The 7,307-nt window shown below is 30.5% G+C and overlaps 1 non-coding gene across 1 annotated transcript; it reads right to left on the bottom strand.

Annotated features, from left to right (window-relative positions):
• Positions 1–7,233: 7,233 nt before the first annotated feature.
• TRNAN-GUU (transfer RNA asparagine (anticodon GUU)) lies at positions 7,234–7,307 on the bottom strand. The gene has a single exon. It is a non-coding gene; the product is annotated as a tRNA-Asn (tRNA).

Here is a 7,307-nt window from a genome sequence, read left to right on the forward strand (position 1 = left end):
AGTTGGTTGACTTCCATGTTGTTCATTAGTCTTTGGATTAGGGATCTAAAAGGCTTAAACTTCTAATTGGCTCAATTTTACCTCTCTGGTTACCACTTTACCAAATTAGACAATTTAGTCTAATTTATTTCTTGACCTCACCAAACTAACTTGGGACAATCAAATTGGTGCACAATAGGATCTCCTCTCGATCTCACCTATTTAAATATTCACCTAGAGGCATCAATTCTAAGTTTTGAGGTTTATTAGATCTATCCCAATTTTTATGATTTAGTCCCTTACCAAAAACTAACCAAACAACATTGTCACCAACCAATCACCATAAATTTAGTTAACAACCCAACACATACTAAAATCATACACAAAAATAAGCGCGACAGTAAGGTTAAGAAAACATTAGAAATTTCTTGATGGAAGCTTGAATAAGATGATGACAGAAACAACAGAGATAGCAAATACATATAAAGTACATACTTTTTGGACTTTAGAGAGGAAATAAATCTGAAATATATTGAAGGATTTGGATGAAAATAAAAATACAAAGCAAATTTAAAGTACCAAAGTGCGATTAATACTAGACTACAGTAAAATCTAGCTAAACTACCAACTAAAACTAACTAAACACAAAAATCTATGAACTAAAACCCTAAAAAAATGAAAAAGTAATTACTAAGCTTAAAATATGGAAGAAAATATGGCGCCTCTAAATTTACCAGCCAAAAATTCCTTTTAACAGCTGAATACAATTCCAAATTTTAGATAAAAATACCCCCTAAAAGTTGTATTTTGGCTTGGGTTGATGTTGGAAAAAAGACTATGCCTGCAGTTGTTTTCTCCCTGTCAGGCACCGGTATTGCGACACCCTAGACAATAGCAAACTCGTGGTTGTGGGCAGTCTTGATGTTGCGACATTGTACCCCTGGTGTCACGACATCACTAGTGTTGGCTCCAATTTCTTCATTTTAACACCTCAGGGAATATCACGACTTCAGAGGCTTGGTAACACGATGTTGGCTTGGTGTCGTGACATCCTGCCTTCAGTGTCGCAACTCTTTCGACAATAGCCTTCATGTTAATTTCACATTAAAGTCTTGCATCCTCAAGGTGAAAGGGTTTTGTGTCACGACATCACTATTATTAGTGTCATGACACCCACTCTAAATGATGTTTCTCTTAAGGTTGGGTCATTTTTTTCTTCCTAGACCAACTCAAACAAACACCTCGTTAGGTCCCCCATGGCACCGTGTTGCCAATTTGGGTCTTAAAAAGGAGCGAAACTCAGCCAAAAACATTTATTAATGGTGAAAGCTAAAATTCAATAAAATCATAGAAAAGACACTTAATTTGCTTGAGAATGAGCTCCTAGAGTGTATTGCTGAGCCTAATTTGACGTGTCAAATTATTATAGTTCGCCTACATCAAAATGAAACAAATGATATTTTTCCTAAGTCAAATGCCAATTGGGTTTAAGAAAATGACATAATTATTGCAGTCATTTCTTAATACAATATTGTGACTCATACAAAATAGTGGGTGATAAACTCTGGTGCCATTAGATAGATTTCTGGTAAGAGAATTGTCTTTGGATCCTACTCCCAAGTGGGAAAATTAGAAGAAATTTTCCATCTTGAAACCATTCATAAGGATGTATTTCAAAGTTAACCTACTATTTTGATAGTGCTGAAATATTAAAATTTTTTTCTTATGGATTGTTTTAAGACAATGTTTGTGTAACACCCAATACCCGACCCAATTGCTAAGTTTGAGCGAAATGCCACATTCGTTGTCAAAGCAACTACAATCTCATTTGTGATTTCAATTCAACAATTAATACATGCTATTAAGTTCAATACATAATTACATTTTATACAATCATATTCGAGATTTAAACAAGCTTACAAAAGTTCTTTCAATAAAACGAGGTTAGTTGAGGACTAAAATCTAAAATTTTCAAAATTATTAGGTCGATGTCGTGATGTCAAATGCATCACGTCGTGATCCTGAACAAATAGTGAATATCGTCGCGACGTCGGGGGTCTGAGATCGCGACACCACCTACTATTTCCAAAGTATCCTTATGGTACTATTTCATATCAACATAACAAAATAACCAATTCCATATTTAAACCATTTAAGCATAATACATACTTCAAACACTTTATATACTACCATTGAAACAACATTAATATCCAAAATTATCTAATTGACAATTCAAAATTAAAAACCAATTCAACAAAGGTTACCATTTACACATTTTAACCATTTCAACTATTTAAACCAACTCCATTTATGCATTTAACAATTTATGTACAATAGACCCAAACTAACCTTACCAATTCGGGATTTTAAATGACCATTACGTTACAAAATCGACTCAATCCTTAGATACATGCCATATATTTAAAACGTAAAGAACTATACAAACATTGTTGAGTCGAGAGTTGCGACTTGGATGTCGTTTCACTTCGTGGAACCTCAAAATCTATGAGAACCGAATTCTTTCATCACTTGTCTAAAATTCTTGTCTTTCCCTTCTCTCGAGATGGCTCAATGTTTTTTTTTCCCTTCTTTCATCTTTTTCCACTAACAATTGTTTATATATACTTAATTAAGGTGTCATTAACTTTATTTCACTTAATTTGTTATTTATTAATCTTATTTATTTAACAAATTAAAATTACTAATCTTAAGTAAGCGGATTACCATCAACATCCACAAACTCATATTTAAAATTGGTTAAATAACTATTTTATTCTTTTGGATAATTATTATCTAGGTCTCCAAGCATTTCCTAAATTAGAACTCAATAGCAATTAGGCTTTTATGATTTAGTCCCTAAGCTTTAATGAATGATTTTCTCGGCTAAACTACTTAACCGATCTTCAATATATTTTCATAACAACTTTGTACATTTCTCTATTTTATTCTTACGAACTTAGTTTACAAAAATAAGGTATCGAAACCATATTTTCTTACATTGCCCAAAACTAAGTCGTTATAGTTAGAGCTATTTTGATTCAAATTTTACTCAATGAGTCATTTTGCATAACAATTGTTTCTTGGTATTTTGTAAAGGTGCTTTTGGATTGTTTTAATGTGTTAAATTTGATGGTTTAAGTATTATAGCATGTTATGTACGTTTGGTATAGGTAACTAAAGCTATTGGAATGTGTTATCAATTGAAATTTTCATTTCCAGGCATAGGTATGGGAACCTCAAGCCTAGAAATCAATACCTCTTAGGTTGGATTTTAATGCCTAGACTCAAATTATTGATACTTTCAAAGTTAGTAGCAAAACTTTCAAAAAAATGAGAGGCAAGTACAGGTACCTAACCCCTAGTATTGGTGCTCGATGTCAAGCATCAATACATGGTTTCCCTAGCACCGATACGTGTGCTCAAGTATCAATATAAGCCCTTGGAGTATCAATATTCAAACCATCAAAGCTTATTTTTTGAAATTTAGCCAAGGTATCGATACCCATAACCTGTGCATTGATACTTGGGTTGTACGTTACATAATTGAGCCTCAAATAATATTTGAAAACCCTTTTTCACCTCGTTTTCATTCGTAATTACTTACGAATGCTTGGAATTATAAGGTTTTGTACAGTATGAGAGGAAGGAATAAAAATTTCATTGATAATAGGCCCTATTTATGCAAGTAGAAAACTAACTAAGATAACATTAGTTTTTCAAATAAAAACAAAAGATAAGAAAATTAAAAAAATAAATTCAATTTAAAAAAAATAAAAACAAACAAAGGAAGACTTGGTCAAGCTCTATTATTAATATGCCCCCTCAAGTTTGGGGTTGTGGAACAACACCTAGCTTGGAAAGTTGATGAACAAAGGCAAGTTTGGGTAGGGTTGATTGACATAGAAAGTTTTGTAGTCAATGTGATCTTGGATAAAGTGAAGATCGATTACGAGGTGCTTCATATTTCCATGCATAACAAGATATGGCCACAAGATAATTAGAAAAAAAAATTGAGTACGAGAAAGAGGGACTTGAAGTTCTTGCAAAAGATAAAACACCCAAAGTGTTTTAGTAGAATTGGTAGCAACAACCCTATATTCAACTTCAGTAGAGGATCTAGCTATAGTTGGTTGTTTTTTCGACGATCAACAAATAGGAGTGTACCAAAAGAAGAGAATATATCCAATGGTGGAAGCATGATCTGTTGGGTCCCTAGCCCAATCCGCATCTGCATATATGGTAAGAATGTTTTAAAATTAACAATTGACAATCCGCATGTACTATACGTTCATACCTTGTCATAGAAGAAAGTACAAATAAATCAGAGCTAATCCTCCATAGTGACGTCAAAATTTGATAGGTATCAAATTCACCAAAAATAAAACATCTTGCGCCTAAAACAAGTTTAAAATTCGTATTAGAAAAGTAAGGTTGATACCATAAAAATCAGACTAACTAATTTCATGATTGGTTACAACCAAAGCATTTTGTAGGCAGTTTCATGCCCACAACTTTTGTGAATCTACGAAAAATAAAATAGGGGGTTTAAAATATAATGTAATTGAATAATAAAAATTGAAATATATTAAGCATAAAACAAAATAAGTATTCATTACCTTGAATAGATGAATTGTTTGCTAAGTTGAGAACTGATGCAATATTTTTCAAGATTAATTTGAGGTTTGAATATTACCAATTAAATGTGAGGGGTGTAATGTTCTAAAGAAAGTGCTTTTAGGACCTGATATGAGGGTTATCATTTTTTGGTGACGCCATTTAAATTGACAAATGCGCTTGTCATATTAATAAAGTTAGCATAAGGACTTAGTTTATTAAAATAAAAGTTTAATAATTTAATTTGATGAAATTAATGATTTATGGTTTATATAAAACTAATATTAAATTCAACTACCTAAACTAAAATTATATAAAACCTAAATCGTAATACATGGGTAGTTTTTAAAGAAAAGTGAGAAATGTTGGTAGCTTTTAAATATACATAATGATTAAAAAGTAATAAATATATTTATGATATTTAAATGTGGCATATGATTTACTTGAAATTTTAGTTAATTCAGTAAGTGAGTAGATATTATTTAATTCATGAAATCAACTCAATTATAACACTTCCTATAACAATCATAATTAAGTAGTTAAAATTAGAGTAAACTATACTATGTGTGACTTTTCATTTTGGTCACTTCACTAAAAAAGTTAGAATTTGATCACTAAACTTTTAAAATTTTTTTGTCACTGTCTTGTTAAGTGGCAGTTTTTTGTTGGTATAATAACAATTATAGTCAATTTTTTTTCAATTTGAGCCAGTTCAATGTAAAATATATATAAAAACTCAAAAATATTTAAAATAGAAATTTCTATATCAAAATTCTAGAAAATAAAATCTTGAAAATTTCAAATATATTTCAATATTTATCTAAGAAATAAGAATATTAAAATCAAATCGAAATCATCAACTCAATTATAAAAAAAAAAAAACTTGAATATTATGTCAATGATGACAACGGTGGGCCAAAGAGAAACTTAAGTATATGCAAGGTTTTGAACGTGATTGTAATTTATTTTGGGTGTATGGTTTTAACCATGGATAACAGAGACACCAAACAATGTTGTTGAAGAACTAATATGTATAAAAAAAAATTATCATTCAATAGAATTTAATAACAAACTAAAAAAAAAAAAGAGAGAGAGGTTAAATCATTATATGTTTCCTCAATGTTTCTTGAAACCAAATTAGTAATATCTTTAAGTCAAGTTCTATGCCTCTGAAGAACATTCAAAACTAATATCATAGGGGCTTGTGAAATCGACTCGATATTATTTTTTAGAAAAACACAAAATATACAACAAAATTTTATTTTTTAATTCATTTATTTTTTCAAAACCCAAATTGCAAAAAACAAATTATATTATGTTTTCTTTTCTTTTAAGGAAAAAGCCATGTTAAGAAACATATGAGGTAAAAAACAAAGCAGCAATAATTTTTCTTACTTTTTTTTCATTTTTTAAGTATGGGTATTGGTTATTTCCATACAAATAATGCAGAGAGAAAATTTAGAGGTTTAAAACAATTTTCCTCATTTTCTCTCACTTTATATATTTTGAAATTTTATTTACTTTTATTTTTTATAATTTTCTAAAATTGTTGAAATGAATTTCAATTTTTATCATTTTATCATTTCAAAAAGAGATAAAGACAAACAAAGGAAGACTTGGTCAAGCTCTATCATTAATATGCCCCCTCAAGTTTAGGGGTTGTATAACAACACTTAACTTGGAAAGTTGATGAACAAAGGCAAGTTTAGGTAAGGTTGATTGACATTGAAAGTTTTCCAATCAACGTAATCTTGGATAAAGTGAAGATCGATTACGAGGTGCTTCATATTTCTATGCATAACAAGTTGTTGACAACAATATGTGCCCCAAGATTATCAAAAAAAAATTGATGAGTACGAGAAAGAGGGACTTGAAGTTCTTGCAAAAGATGAAACACCCAAAATGTTTTAGTAGCAATGGTAGCAACAGCCCTATATTCAACTTCAGTCGAGGACCTGGCTATAGTTGGTTGTTTTTCCGATGATAAACTAATAGGAGTGTGCCCAAAGAAGAGAATATATCCAATGGTGGAAGTCCGATTTGTTGGGTCCCTAACCCAATCCGCATCTGCATATATGCTAAGAATGTTTTAAAATTGGCAATTGATTCATAGGCCATAATTTATAGTGCTTTTCAAGTATAAGAGAATTCGTTTGATTGCTTTCCAGTGAGTTTATGTAGGAGAGTACATAATCTGAGAAAACTTTAATTGTTGCGGTGAGGCAATAGGAGAGAGCACACATTTAGTATCTTACATATTTGTTTCCGTTAACAAATCAAGTATATACTTGGATTGGGTTTAAAACAAACTATTAGTTGTCTGAAAAACTTTAATTCCCAAAAAAAAAAAGACTTACCCATAGTCGGGTGCCAATTAACATTTTTTTCAAGACAATAACTCAATTAGAAATATAGATTATCTTCTAAATCAAAAATAACTTTTAAAATAAATTTGTAATTTTTAAAATATATAATATTAAAATAAGAACAGATGATTCACAGTAGCATGGGTGGTAATTGATTATGTTACTAATTTTGGAAAAATAATAAATTTGTTAATTTTCGTAAATTCCCATGTATGTATTTTATGGTAAAATATTGTTAATGTTTTCAAACTAAACCATAAAAATATGTGAGAAGCGCTAGAAGGAGGGCTTGAACCTCCGACCTTGTGGTTAACAGCCACACGCTCTAACCAACTGAGCTATTCCAGC

Source organism: Gossypium raimondii, chromosome 10, assembly GCF_025698545.1.
Source record: "Gossypium raimondii isolate GPD5lz chromosome 10, ASM2569854v1, whole genome shotgun sequence".
Taxonomy (NCBI): Eukaryota; Viridiplantae; Streptophyta; class Magnoliopsida; order Malvales; family Malvaceae; genus Gossypium; species Gossypium raimondii.